Source organism: Bombina bombina, chromosome 12, assembly GCF_027579735.1.
Source record: "Bombina bombina isolate aBomBom1 chromosome 12, aBomBom1.pri, whole genome shotgun sequence".
Lineage (NCBI taxonomy): Eukaryota > Metazoa > Chordata > Amphibia > Anura > Bombinatoridae > Bombina > Bombina bombina.
Window position 1 is genome coordinate 38,808,430 of NC_069510.1, and position 16,388 is coordinate 38,824,817.

Consider the following 16,388-nt stretch of genomic DNA (forward strand, 5'->3'; position numbering starts at 1 on the left):
CACTCTCCATAGCGCCGGTATTACGAGTTACTGAAAAGCCTCCTTGTGCGTGCGATATGGTGGCGTTAAGCTCCATACCGCACAAAATCCAAGGGTTGAGTTGACGTGCTCGTGCATGCTTTCCCCCATAGACATCAATGTGGAGAGAGTGTTAGAAGAAAAAAAAAATAACACCTGAAGCGTGGAATGAAAAATCTCTAATGCAAAGCCATTAATGGGGAAAAAAAAAAGTTACGTTTAAACCTAACACCCCAACATAAACCCATAATCTAAACACCCCTAATCCGCCGCCTCCTGACATCGCCGACACTATAGAAAAATTAAACAACCCCTAAACCTCCGGCCTCCCACATCGCCACCACTAAATAAATCTATTATTAACCCCTAAACCTCCGGCCCCCCACATCGCCACCACTAAATAAATCTATTAACCCCTAAACCACCAGCCCCCCATTGCAAAACACTAAATTAAACTATTAACCCCAAAACCTAACACCCCCTAACTTTAAAAATTTAAATTACAATATAACTATCTTAAAATAAATAAAAACATGTGAAATAAAAATAAACCTAACATTAAACTATAAATTAACCTAACATAACTATAATAATAAAATAAAAAAATACCAATCAAAAAGCTAAATTACAAATTTAAAAAAAACCTAACCTTACGAAAAAAATCTAAAATTACAAAAAAATAATAAACACTAAATTCCGAAAAATAAAAAACTCTAAGCTTACAAAAAATAATAAACTAAATTATCAAAAATTAAAACAATTACACCTAATCTAATAGCCCTATAAAAATAAAAAAGCCCCAAACCCCCCAAAAAAACACCCCCTAGCCTACAATAAACTACCAATAGCCCTTAAAAGGGCCTTTTGTAGGGCATTGCCCTAAATTAAACAGCTCTTTTACCTGTAAAAAAATACAAAAAGTCACCCCAACAGTGAAACCCATCACCCAACCGACCGCCCAACATAAAAAAACCTAAATCTAAAAAATCATAAAATACCCATTGCCCCATAAGGGGCATTTGTATGGGCATTGCCCTTAAAAGGGCATTCAGCTCTTTTTCACTACCCTTAAAAGAACATTCAGCTCTTTTACAAAAGCCCAAAGCCCTAATCTAAAAAAAAAAAAATCCACCCAAAAAAACGAAAAAAAAAAAAAACCTAACACTAACCCCAATAAATCTACTTACGGTTCCTGAAGTCCGGACATCCATCTTCATCCATGCGGCGAGAAGTCTTCATCCAGATGGCGACATCTTTATCCATCTCAGGGACATCCTCTATCTTCATCCCGGCAGCGCCAATAGGAATTCAGTAGCTCTCATCCTATTAGCTGTTTTGAACAGTCAATAGGATTTCAGAAGTTCTCACCCTATTGGCTGATTTGAATTTAAAGAATCAAATAAGCCAATAGGAATGCAAGGTACGCCATATTGAAACGGCTACCTTGCATTCAGCTTCAGTGTACGGCAGTGACCATATAAAGAGGATGCTCCGTGCAGGATGGGATCGGCTTCCAGGATGGCTCCGCTCTGCGCTGCCGGGATGAAGATAGAAGACGTCCCCGAGATGGATGAAGGTGTCGCCGCCTGGATGAAGATGGATGTCCGGACTTCAGGAACCCTGTGTAGATTTAATGGGGTTAGTGTTAGGTTTTGGGGTTTTTTTAAATTTTTTTTTTTTTTTTAGATTAGGGCTTTTGTAAAAAAAAGCTGAATGCCCTTTTAAGGGCAGTGAAAAAGAGCTGAATGTACTTTTAAGGGCAATGCCCATACAAATGCCCCTTTAGGGGCAATGGGTAGTTTAGGATTTCTTAGAGTTAGGTTTTTTATTTTGGTGGGTTGGTTGGGTGGTGGGTTTTACTGTTGGGGGACTTTGTATTTATTTACAGGTAAAATAGCGGTTTAACTTAGGGCAATGCCCTACAAAAGGCCCTTTTAAGGGCTATTGGTAGTTTATTGTAGGTTAGGGGGGTTTATTTTGGGGGGCTTTTATATTTTTAAAGGGCTATTAGGTGTAATTGTTTTTATTTTTGATAATTTTGTTTATTATTTTTGTAAGCTTAGTGTTTTTTATTTTTCGTAATTTAGTGTCTATGTTTTGTAATTTTAGATTTTTTTATTTTTTTCGTAGTGTTAGGTTTTTTTAAATTTGGGATTTTTAATTGGTAGTATTTATTATTTTATTAGAATAATTATGTTAGGTTTATTTTTATTTCACAGGCAAGTTTTTATTTATTTAAATATAGTTATATTGCAATTTTAATTTAAGGTTAGGGGGTGTTAGGTTTAGGGGTTAATAGTTTAATTTAGTGTTTTGCGATGTGGGGGGCCAGCGGTTTAGGGGTTAATAGGTTTATTTAGTGGCGGTGATGTGGGAGGCCAGAGGTTTAGGGGTTAATAACTTTATTATAGTGTTGGCGATGTCGGGGAGCGGCGGATTAGGGGTTAATATATTTACATAGTGTTGGCGATGTAGGTGGGCTGCAGATTATGGGTTAATAAGTTTAATATGTTTGAGATGCGGGAGGGTGGAGGTTAAAGGGTTAATAGGTATTTTATGGGTGTTAGTGTACTTTGTAACATTTTAGTTATGAGTTTTGTGAAACATTTTTGTTTTGCAAAATCCATAACTAGTGCTCTCAGATGGCAGTATGGATAGCTGCGGTATAGGCTGTAAGGCAAGCTTTTTAGCCTGAACGCACAACCTGTAATACCAACGCTATGAAAATCCCACACAAAAACGTAATTTTTTTGAGTGCGGAATGGGTGTTGCATTACAGGTACGACTCGTAATATGCGTTTCTGGCCATTAGGCTGGAATGGTCTTTTTTTAACGTTAAAAGCCGTACCGCAACACTTCTAATCTAGCCGATTATTTGTTGCATGTAAAAGAGGGGTTTTAAAATATATATATATATTTGTTGTGCAGGAGGAGGCGGTCCCAGCCAATGAACTATCTGACTCAGGTATAAGTTATTCATAAATATGCATTAAAGGGATACTGAACCCAATTTTTTTATTTCATGATTCAGATAGAGCATGTAATTTTAAGCAACTTTCTAATTTACTCCTATTATCAATTATTCTTTGTTCTTTTGCTATTTTTATTTGAACAAGCAGGAACGTAAGCATAGGAGCCGGTGTTCTGGTAATATGGCGAACTGTTGAAAATAGCGAACCATGTCACTTCCTGTGACGTTACATCAACTGTTTCACAAATTTTGTCTGTAATGCGCATGCGTGCCAGCATCATCACATACCTGGTCGCATACGTCACTGCTGCAATATTTAGAGCTGTGAAATTCCAGGACCCTTTCTAGAGCGCATGAGTGGGATTTTGTATCAGAAATGGCGCGCTCATAACGGGCACTCCACCCCCCACTGCAACTACTCCCATTACTACTAGTATTAGTAGTAATGGGAGTAGTTGCAGTGGGGGGCGGAGTTCCAAATATTGCCAAGGAGCCGAAGAAACAGCTTTCCATGAGCGCACCATTTCTGATACAAAATCCCACGCATGCGCTCTAGAAAGGGTCCAGGAATTTCACAGCTCTAAATATTGTAGCAGTGACGTATGCTGCCAGGTATGTGATGACGCTGGCACGCATGCGCATTACGTGATTTGTGAAATAGCTGATGTAACGTCACAGGAAGTGACATGGTTCGCTGTTTTCAAAAGTTTGCCATCTTACAGAACACCGGCCCATTTTAGGTTCAGCACCCTGGATAGCGCTTGCTGATTGGTGGCTACATTTAGCCACCAATCAGGAAGCTCTACCCAGGTGCCAAAGATGGGCCAACTTGTAAGCTTTACATTCCTGCTTTTTCCAATAAAGATACCAGGAGAACAAAGAAAAATGAGTAGGAGCAAATTGGAAAGTTGCTTAAAATTGCATGTTCTATCTGAATCATGAAAGAAAAAAAATGGGTTCAGTATCCTTTTAAGACTATTTTCTTCATAAAGGTTTAATTTTTAGAATATCATCATCAACAACAGTGTTCTCCCCAGAAGCTATTTAACGGGCACACCGCCCAGATGATTTTACTGACCACCCGGTTTACATTTAAGACGATATTAAGCTAGAATTAGGTAATATTACTTTTTTTTAATGTTTGCTGCACAAATTATCATTAAATCAACTTATGTTAAATTATGCAATTAATTTGTGCTTGGGATAGCTTAAACATTTACAAATGTTATTATAATTGCAAATTATTATAATTCCACCCCGCACCTGGCTACTTCATAATGACACCCCGGCTGTCAACATTTTTAATGGAGAACACTGAATAATATGAATTATTCTTTATTGGTAAAGCATCACAATATTAAATGTTTCTCTCTCTCTCACACACACACACACACACAATCTATCATTACTGATGAAGGTCAACCAATCTGGAAAACTTCAAGTACGTTGCAAGTTTCTTCAAGTGCAGTGACAAAAAATGTTAAGTGCCATGATGAAATAGACTCTTATAAAAAAAATCTACGTGAAAGCCAGACCAAAAGTTACACAGGATTATTAGGGTCAACAGCCTTATACCAGTTAACAGCAAGGCCGGATCGGCCTACCAGGAGATTTCCCGGTGGGCTGCAGGAGCTGGTCAGCTATAATTTAAGGGGTGGTTAGGTTGGTCGGGTAATGCAGCTTTATCAAGTCTCTATTTCCCTCTGAGTTTCTATTAAGGTCACATAGTATTTCCTTCTAAAAAATTTTTTCCCATACCAGGTATCATTTTAGTAGCCCTTCTTTGGTTTCTAATGTCTAGTCAAGTCACACTGTGGGAGACAGAGTGACACACTGTTTTGAGCGTCTTCTCCAGATCACACTAAAGGATAATCATTGAGTCATGGAGGAAATCAGGTTGTAGGGTGGCTGTATAGCAAAATGTGACAGTTTTATTGTTTTGTTTTTTAATTAAAAACTAATATAATAATTATTAACAAAATACTATTGGGGAAGGAGTATACCAGTAATCCCCTTGAGAAAAAGGGGCATGTACATTCTACAAACTCAAAAGAAAATAGGGCTGGAGTTTAATTTCTCCAGGGCTGCTTTTAGAGACAAAATGCACTCTTCAATTCCAGCAGCAGACAGAGCTCAACAACTGTTTAGAAGAGACTGAGTGGATCAGGCCTTCAGTGAAACGGGAATTGCTGCAAATAAGCCACTAGTGAAGGGAACAAATAACAACTGGACTGGGCCAAGGAACAAGGGTAATGGACATCCCACCAGTAGGAATCTGATATTTGGTCTGAGGAGCCAAACTTGCATTTTTGGTTCCAAACACCATATCTTTGTGAGACGTCGGAAAGATGAATGTATGATGTCTGGATACGTGTTTCCTACTGTGAAGCATTGGCAGATATTTATTGGTGAAGAGGTGCTTTGCTGGTGACAACATTAGTGATTTAGTTAAAACTGAAGGCCCATTAACCAACATGGTAACCACAGTATTCTGCAGCTACACATAATCTTATTTGTTTATCAACATTGACAATGACCCTAAACACATCTCCAGACTGTGTAAGATTTGTCAAAGAAGGAGAGTGCTGCATCAGATGACCTGGCCTCTACAGTCACCTGACTTAAACCTAATAAATGTAGCCACTAATTAGCAAGCGTTACCCAGGTTCTGAACCAAAAATGGGCCGGCTCCTAAGATTACATTCTTGCTTTTTTATATAAAGATACCAAGAGAACTAAGAAAAATTTATACCAAATTAGAAAGTTCCTTAAAATTGCATGCTCTATCTGAATCATGAAAGTTTAATTTTGACTAGATTATCCCTTTAAATGAATCATCATTATGTTTCACCTCTTAGTAAGTAGAAATTTGATTTTGATTCTTGGCTTGTTTTATATTACACCCAACATTCCCTAAGGCCTGTGTGAATAGATGTATAATCTAGCTCAGATAAAGTAATGTGCGCACACGATGCTCACGTTAAAAAACAAATAAGCAGGGGATTTCTGGGCGGCGGCCATCTTACTGGTCGCACTGAGCTTCAGCTCCTCAAGTTTTCTTTGCTATTTCTCAATTCTGCAAAGTATCTCTTGTAATATCCTGCTTAACACAGTGGAGAAGCTTGGCTGACGACGTCTAAATCTGAGATATAGGGTTTTAGATTGTGGCGTGGTTTTATTCACCCTCAGTACCGGACTATCTATTTGAGGCCTTCCCCTAAACCTGAAGCCTCAGTTCCGTCCCCACAACTAGCTGTGCTTTGAATGCGCAGTTCTCATTCTAAAGGGCATCTTATTCTTTGAACTAACTGCAATCTTCCAAGAAGCTGCTCCCTACTGAACACTGCCCTTACTACTCAGAGTGCTAAATACATTGTCTGACACCTCCTGTACACGCTTACTATGGAGTCTACTACAGTTATTCTTGAGGAACTACGCCGCCAGCACTGTTAGATGGCTACCTAACGCAATTGAAGTTGCACTGAGCAGAGAACCTAATGGCAGCAGTGGCTGTACTTTAGACCATCCTACTCCAATAGAATCACCCTCATTACAGCAGGGAAGCGGTGGTGCTTCGGTGCCCCAGTGCCCACTACTCACCTATGTAGGACCCATGTCAGAGGCTGGTTCAGTGAAGCCGGAGGTGGAGAGGCTGCAGTCGAGAGCATGGAGAGTGTTGCGGGACTCCATATAAACCTAACAGATGCCAAAAGCTCCCAAAATGAGGGCCGCTCCTTCTTCAAGTTGACTCAGGACGAGTTATCATCCAGACCTACAAAATTTCCTGCTGAAGTTCCTCTTCAGGAAATTGGACACGCAGTGCCACAAACGCTATTCCTGCTGAGATCTAACTATGCACAGCCTGGATGTCATCGTGTCACAGTTCCTTTCCCAGCACAGCATCTAGCCGTCATGGTTCTTCAATCAGTCAGACCTCCAGAAGACTCGAATTGCGGAGCATCAGGGTTTGACAAGCCCGAGGGAAACTTGAAGCTTTTTGATCCCGGAGGATTACAACAAAATTGAACAACAGGGCAGGGCTTTAGTCATGACAGAGGACATTTCATACCTGCCATTTGACCCTGGCGGCTCACGGAGCAGAGTATTCATCGGGACTGTGAATTACAGATACTTTTTAAGCGCACTGTTGCGCCCATATGCCTAGCTGCAGAGGAAGGAAAAGTTACAGATATCGTGGACGGTAACAGAGTATTGGGTTTTTACATAAGCACATCCATTAACACTTGGTACTCTGATCGTATTCAATTTCATACGCCTTGATTTATATGTATTACAGCGATGTGGGACCTGGCATACATAGTTCTATTGTTTATACTTGAGGAATGGCACTGCTAAGAGTTTCTACATGTCCCGAGTTGCTTGCTGTTTATACTACCTGTGTATGCGTTTCATATGGTATTGTATTAATTTCCCACACATTGCCACTGCATGAACAGGTTATACCGCAGTCTCTATACAGGAGAAATGTGCTGTGCTTTGTTCGTTGTAGCGGTAATGCGTATTCGTGTATTGTACATGTTTCACTCCTAGACCCCTGTTTACATCTATTATACCCAAGTTTACTGTAAATCAATGTCTAGTTAAGGCAGTTGAGAACGGTCCATATTTACTAAATTTCGGATTGTTTTACTATCTAGCTTGCACTTTTAGTCGCCAGATTTTGTAATCCTTTACGACCGTCATTATCCCTCCCACATTAGCCTCTGTTTCATGGCAGGGGCAATAGAGCATATAGATGTAGCGACCTATACAGAGGTGACATACTGGGAACGTTGCCTAAAAATCTAATTCCTAATCCCCCTGTTTGCCAGCATGTTATTAACCTGTGGATCCCCTTGCTCAACATGAGGTGTGTATGTATGTATGTAGGTATGTATGGGTGTAAGTGTGTAGGTGTGCATATATATATATACGTATAACCTCCTCCCTTTGCGTTGCCCTAGATCGCAGACTCCAGCCTACCAAGGGTCTCCTGATACCCTTATTTTGCTTTACTAATCTTATACACCTAAGCAGATCCTATTTATACCTTTTTTTATTGGTATCTCACATTCTGATATATGTTGTTGAAGATGATAACTTCTATGGGTTGTTTGAACCTTTTGGTTTTCCATAATACAAGACCTGGTGTCAGTTAAATTGTTCTGTTAACACTATAAGAGACAAGTCACTATTATCCCATTTATAACTCACTCTGTAAATTATATTGTCATTACCAGTCGCTAGTAGGAGCTGGAGGTGTAAAAATTAATAATACGAAGCTCTCTAAAGTGCTTTTGAAGGGTTAAACTTATAGGAGAGTCTCTATACGCTATGTTAATAATAGTACTGATTCTCCCCAATCACAAATATATATAGGTAATATTGTTATAGGTTCTGTAACATCTGTGCAGTTTATCGTTTTTACTATATATATATATATATATATATATAAAATAGAAAAATGAGGTAAGTCATTTGGGACTTGAGAGTGGTCCCCTTTGATCAAATATAACCTTCTGTGATTTTGTTCTTTATTTCTGAGGCCCAAGAGGGAGGAGGTTGGTCCATTACCTGGCATACTGCTTGTATATTATTTCCTTTGAATTTATTTTCTGATGTATTGTCAGCTCGTTTTATTTCATGCAAATATTGCATTGTTTTCATTTTTCACTGTTTTGCATTTATGTATGCTTTATTTTGTGCCTCAAATAAAAATCTTTTAAAAAACAAAAAAACAAACAAATAAGTACTAAAGTAACATTAAAGTGGTTTTATTTTATGTATTCATTTATAATATATTATATATATATATATATATATATATATATATATATATATATATATATATATATATATATATCTATCCTAAAATAACAAGAGTATTGCATTGAGCAATGATTACACACACACACAGGGCTGCCATCTTTCAGGGGCCCAATGGGCCAGGAGGCCCCATGAGGCAAGAACAACTTATTTAAAAAAATATATATTTTTTTTTAAATTTTGGCAGCCACCAGAGGGCGCTACAGCAGAGTGCTATTGAGCATGGGAAATGTTATTACAAGGAGTAAATTATTGGCATTTGAGAGGATTCCGAGTGTGCACTAAACCACTATGCACAGTGTGAGACAGACTTGGTACTTAAAGGCAAGGTCAACTTGTGCGCACTCGTTAACTACCTCTTAAATTACATACAAAATTAGCCCAAGTTTAATTCATCATTTTCCATATAAATCTTTCTATTACCGCAATTCTTACTTTGAAAGCTTCATCCGACAACGATTCCTCGTCCGCCCGAGTTTTGTATAAGAATGATTGACACTTCTCTAACACTGTGTCCTCCAATCAGCGTTTTCTCCACGTGGTGGTCAACACAGCATATTCTATATCATACGAGCGCAGAGCGCATGCGTCCAACCCTAATCGTCTACACTATTCACCGTGCTCGTTCATGAGTCGCGCATGCTCTGTGAGACTTACACTGTACTTCTGCATCAAACAGCTGCGTGGAGATCGATCTCGTTACTAGTGAGTAAAAGCAATTTGAAACTTTTTTTAATTTACATTTTTATGAGGACTACTGGCAATATTTCATTTAAACACTTGAATGTTAATCCAATTACTATTCCATTAGCTTCTTATTATATAAATATGAAGAAATGTAGGCAAGCTAATTGATATATTTTATTTGCGCAATACAGGATAATTTTTATTGACAACTTCTATTTCGTTTTCAATAATCAACAAGAAATATATATTGCAATATGTATTTTTCAACAATTTTTATTATTAATTGTAAATCATCAGATAAAAAAAAATGTATGAATGCAAGTATTCTGTTATAAAATAGCGCTAAGAGTTCGATATTATAAAAAAATTGTGTCGAATATATATATATATATATATATATATATTGCACACAAAAAAAAAGCTATGTGACATATCCCAAAAATAATATTGTAAACGTTAATAACGATAGAACAACAATAAATACATTTCGGCCACATTGAATTTTAAAACAATATTACGCTATCACATATATTTGATTACAAAACTGACATGTAGATTTATAAGATAAATGAAAAATAATACTGACGGCTTTACATAAAATATCAAATGTAAAATATGGAACTATAGAAACATCGATAAAACATTTGCATAATAAGATATTTATTTTATTAATTTTGTTGTATATATTTAAAAGTCGATCGTAATACTTAGACACAAATTTTTGTAGAAATAAAAGGGTACGTCTATAGAAGAGTCATTATTCGATTAGACAAAAATTAGAATACTCTATATTTATATATCATAAATTATGACAATGCATTCTATTTGTTCGGTCATTATCTATTTATATTACACATTGCAATACTTACTATTCAAATATAGTTTTGGGAAATAACGGAATTCAGAAAATAGTATTGTTCGTCTGCAATCACGGACAGTACAGTACACAACGAGTCTGTCTGATACATTGAATACAATGTATCTGACAAAAGTTGCGCATGCGCATATAAAAATGTATCCGTGAACGCGCAAAATGCGGATGTAGATAGCGGATGGGTTGGGTCTCTACGATGAGACACAGAAAATCGGAAGTAGAAGCGGGGAGGAGTTTGAGAAGAAACGGAAGGGATAAAAAAACATAATTTATGTAAGAACTTACCTGAAAAATTCATTTCTTTCATATTAGCAAGAGTCCATGAGCTAGTGACGTATGGGATATACATTCCTACCAGGAGGGGCAAAGTTTCCCAAACCTCAAAATGCCTATAAATACACCCCTCACCACACCCACAAATCAGTTTAACGAATAGCCAAGAAGTGGGGTGATAAGAAAAAAGTGTGAAAGCATATAAAATAAGGAATTGGAATAATTGTGCTTTATACAAAAAAATCATAACCACCACAAAAAGGGTGGGCCTCATGGACTCTTGCTAATATGAAAGAAATTAATTTATCAGGTAAGTTCTTACATAAATTATGTTTTCTTTCATGTAATTAGCAAGAGTCCATGAGCTAGTGACGTATGGGATAATGACTACCCAAGATGTGGATCTTTCCACACAAGAGTCACTAGAGAGGGAGGGATAAAATAAAGACAGCCAATTCCTGCTGAAAATAATCCACACCCAAAATAAAATTTAATGAAAATATAAGCAGAAGATTCAAACTGAAACCGCTGCCTGAAGTACTTTTCTACCAAAAACTGCTTCAGAAGAAGAAAACACATCAAAATGGTAGAATTTAGTAAAAGTATGCAAAGAGGACCAAGTTGCTGCTTTGCAAATCTGATCAACCGAAGCTTCATTCCTAAACGCCCAGGAAGTAGAAACTGACCTAGTAGAATGAGCTGTAATCCTTTGAGGCGGAGTTTTACCCGACTCGACATAGGCATGATGAATTAAAGATTTCAACCAAGATGCCAAAGAAATGGCAGAAGCTTTCTGGCCTTTTCTAGAACCGGAAAAGATAACAAATAGTCTAGAAGTCTTTCGGAAAGATTTAGTAGCTTCAACATAATATTTCAAAGCTCTAACAACATCCAAAGAATGCAACGATTTCTCCTTAGAATTCTTAGGATTAGGACATAATGAAGGAACCACAATTTCTCTACTAATGTTGTTGGAATTCACAACCTTAGGTAAAAATTGAAAAGAAGTTCGCAACACCGCCTTATCCTGATGAAAAATCAGAAAAGGAGACTCACAAGAAAGAGCAGATAATTCAGAGACTCTTCTGGCAGAAGAGATCGCCAAAAGGAACAAAACTTTCCAAGAAAGTAATTTAATGTCCAATGAATGCATGGGTTCAAAAGGAGGAACTTGAAGAGCCCCCAGAACCAAATTCAAACTCCAAGGAGGAGAAATTGACTTAATGACAGGTTTTATACGAACGAAAGCTTGTACAAAACAATGAATATCAGGAAGATTAGCAATCTTTCTGTGAAAAAGAACAGAAAGAGCAGAGATTTGTCCTTTCAAGGAACTTGCGGACAAACCCTTATCTAAACCATCCTGAAGAAACTGTAAAATTCTCGGTATTCTAAAAGAATGCCAAGAAAAATGATGAGAAAGACACCAAGAAATATAAGTCTTCCAGACTCTATAATATATCTCTCTAGATACAGATTTACGAGCCTGTAACATAGTATTAATCACAGAGTCAGAGAAACCTCTTTGACCAAGAATCAAGCGTTCAATCTCCATACCTTTAAATTTAAGGATTTGAGATCCTGATGGAAAAAAGGACCTTGCGACAGAAGGTCTGGTCTTAACGGAAGAGTCCACGGTTGGCAAGAGGCCATCCGGACAAGATCCGCATACCAAAACCTGTGAGTCCATGCCGGAGCTACCAGCAGAACAAACGAGCATTTCTTCAGAATCTTGGAGATTACTCTTGGAAGAAGAACTAGAGGCGGAAAGATATAGGCAGGATGATACTTCCAAGGAAGTGATAATGCATCCACTGCCTCCGCCTGAGGATCCCGGGATCTGGACAGATACCTGGGAAGTTTCTTGTTTAGATGAGACGCCATCAGATCTATTTCTGGAAGTTCCCATATTTGAACAATCTGAAGAAATACCTCTGGGTGAAGAGACCATTCGCCCGGATGCAACGTTTGGCGACTGAGATAATCCGCTTCCCAATTGTCTATACCTGGGATATGAACCGCAGAGATTAGACAGGAGCTGGATTCCGCCCAAACTAGAATTCAATATACTTCTTTCATAGCCAGAGGACTGTGAGTCCCTCCTTGATGATTGATGTATGCCACAGTTGTGACATTGTCTGTCTGAAAACAAATGAACGATTCTCTCTTCAGAAGAGGCCAAGACTGAAGAGCTCTGAAAATTGCACGGAGTTCCAAAATATTGATCGGTAATCTCACCTCCTGAGATTCCCAAACTCCTTGTGCCGTCAGAGATCCCCACACAGCTTCCCAACCTGTAAGACTTGCATCTGTTGAAATTACAGTCCAGGTCGGAAGAACAAAAGAAGCCCCCTGAATAAAACGATGGTGATCTGTCCACCATGTCAGAGAGTGTCGTACAATCGGTTTTAAAGATATTAATTGAGATATCTTTGTGTAATCCCTGCACCATTGATTCAGCATACAGAGCTGAAGAGGTCGCATGTGAAAACGAGCAAAGGGGATCACGTCCGATGCAGCAGTCATAAGACCTAGAATTTCCATGCATAAGGCTACCGAAGGGAATGATTGTGACTGAAGGTTTCGACAAGCTGAAATCAATTTTAGATGTCTCTTGTCTGTCAAAGACAGAGTCATGGACACTGAATCTATCTGGAAACCCAGAAAGGTTACCCTTGTCTGAGGAATCAATGAACTTTTTAGTAAATTGATCCTCCAACCATGATCTTGAAGAAACAACACAAGTCGATTCGTATGAGATTCTGCAAAATGTAAAGACTGAGCAAGTACCAAGATATCGTCCAAATAAGGAAATACCACAATACCCTGTTCTCTGATTACAGACAGAAGGGCACCGAGAACTTTTGTAAAAATTCTTGGGGCTGTAGCTAGGCCAAACGGCAGAGCCACAAACTGGTAATGCTTGTCCAGGAAAGAGAATCTCAGGAACTGATAGTGATCTGGATGAATCGGAATATGCAGATATGCATCCTGTAAATCTATCGTGGACATATAATGCCCTTGCTGAACAAAAGGCAAGATAGTCCTTACAGTTACCATTTTGAATGTTGGTATCCTTACATAACGATTCAATATTTTTAGATCCAGAACTGGTCTGAAGGAATTCTCCTTCTTTGGTACAATGAAGAGATTCGAATAAAACCCCAGCCCCTGTTCCAGAACTGGAACTGGCATAATTACTCCAGCCAACTCTAGATCTGAAACACATTTCAGAAATGCTTGAGCTTTCGTTGGGTTTACTGGGACACGGGAAAGAAAAAATCTCTTTGCAGGAGGTCTTATCTTGAAACCAATTCTGTACCCTTCTGAAACGATGTTCTGAATCCAAAGATTGTGAACAGAATTGATCCAAATTTCTTTGAAAAAACGTAACCTGCCCCCTACCAGCTGGGCTGGAATGAGGGCCGCACCTTCATGTGGACTTAGAAGCTGGCTTTGCTTTTCTAGAAGGCTTGGATTTATTCCAGACTGGAGATGGTTTCCAAACTGAAACTGCTCCTGAGGAAGAAGGATCAGGCTATTGTTCTTTGTTGAAACGAAAGGAACGAAAACAATTATTAGCCCTGTTTTTACCCTTAGATCTTTTATCCTGTGGTAAAAAAGTTCCTTTCCCACCAGTCACAGTTGAGATAATAGAATCCAACTGAGAACCAAATAATTTGTTACCTTGGAAAGAAATGGAAAGTAGAGTCGATTTAGAAGACATATCAGCATTCCAAGTTTTAAGCCATAAAGCTCTTCTAGCTAAAATAGCTAGACATAAACCTGACATCAACTCTGATAATATCAAAAATGGCATCACAGATAAAATTATTAGCATGTTGCAGAAGAATAATAATATTATGAGAATCATGATCTGTTACTTGTTGCGCTAAAGTTTCCAACCAAAAAGTTGAAGCTGCAGCAACATCAGCCAATGATATAGCAGGTCTAAGAAGATTACCTGAACACAGATAAGCTTTTCTTAGAAAGGATTCAATTTTCCTATCTAAAGGATCCTTAAACGAAGTACCATCTGACGTAGGAATAGTAGTACGTTTAGCAAGGGTAGAAATAGCCCCATCAACTTTAGGGATTTTGTCCCAAAATTCTAATCTATCAGACGGCACAGGATATAATTGCTTAAAACGTTTAGAAGGAGTAAATGAATTACCCAAATTATTCCATTCTCTGGAAATTACTTCAGAAATAGCACCAGGAACAGGAAAAACCTCTGGAATAACCACAGGAGATTTAAAGACCTTATCTAAACGTTTAGATTTAGTATCAAGAGGACCAGAATCCTCAATTTCTAAAGCAATTAATACTTCTTTAAGTAAAGAACGAATAAATTCCATTTTAAATAAATATGAAGATTTATCAGCATCAACCTCTGAGACAGAATCCTCTGAACTAGAAGAGTCATTAGAATCAGAATGATGATGTTCATTTAAAAATTCATCCGTATACAGAGAAGTTTTAAAAGATTTTTTATGTTTACTAGAAGGAGGAATAACAGACATAGCCTTCTTGATGGATTCAGAAACAAAATCTCTTATGTTATCAGGAACACTCTGAACATTAGATGTTGATGGAACTGCAACAGGTAATGGTACATTACTAAAGGAAATATTATCTGCATTAACGAGTTTGTCATGACAATTAGTACAAACAACAGCTGGAGGAACAACTACCAAAAGTTTACAGCAGATACACTTAGCTTTGGTAGTTCCAGCACCAGACAGCGATTTTCCTGAAGTATCTTCTGACTCAGATGCAACGTGAGACATCTTGCAATATGTAAGAGAAAAAACAACATATAAAGCAAAATTGATCAAATTCCTTAAATGACAGTTTCAGGAATGGGAAAAAATGCCAAGGAACAAGCTTCTAGCAACCAGAAGCAATGAAAAATGAGACTTAAATAATGTGGAGACAAAAGCGACGCCCATATTTTTTAGCGTTAAAATAAGACGCCCACATTATTTGGCGGCTAAATGCTTTTGGCGCCAAAGAATGACGCCACATCCGGAACGCCGACATTTTTGGCACAAAAGAACGTCAAAAAATGACGTAACTTCCGGTGACACGTATGACGCCGGAAACGGAAAAGATTTTTTGCGCCAAAAAAGACCGCGCCAAGAATGACGTAATAAAATGAAGCATTTTCAGCCCCCGCGAGCCTAACAGCCCACAGGAAAAAAGTCAAATTGATTGATTCAAATGCATTATCCCAAATATGAAACTGACTGTCTGAAAATAAGGAATGTTGAACATCCTGAGTCAAGGCAAATAAATGTTTGAACACATATATTTAGAACTTTATAAAAAAGTGCCCAACCATAGCTTAGAGTGTCACAGTAAATAAGATTTACTTACCCCAGGACACTCATCTACATGTTTGTAGAAAGCCAAACCAGTACTGAAACGAAAATCAGCAGAGGTAATGGTATATATAAGAGTATATCGTCGATCTGAAAAGGGAGGTAAGAGATGAATCTCTACGACCGATAACAGAGAACCTATGAAATAGACCCCGTAGAAGGAGATCATTGAATTCAAATAGGCAATACTCTCCTCACATCCCTCTGACATTCACTGCATGCTGAGAGGAAAACCGGGCTCCAACCTGCTGCGGAGCGCATATCAACGTAGAATCTAGCACAAACTTACTTCACCACCTCCATAGGAGGCAAAGTTTGTAAAACTGATTTGTGGGTGTGGTGAGGGGTGTATTTA

At 38.1% G+C, this 16,388-nt stretch overlaps 1 protein-coding gene across 3 annotated transcripts in view; it reads right to left on the reverse strand.

Moving 5' to 3' along the window:
* Positions 1–16,388, reverse strand: part of FBXW5 (F-box and WD repeat domain containing 5) — a 256,286-nt gene that overhangs the window by 75,187 nt on the left and 164,711 nt on the right. The window lies entirely within an intron of this gene.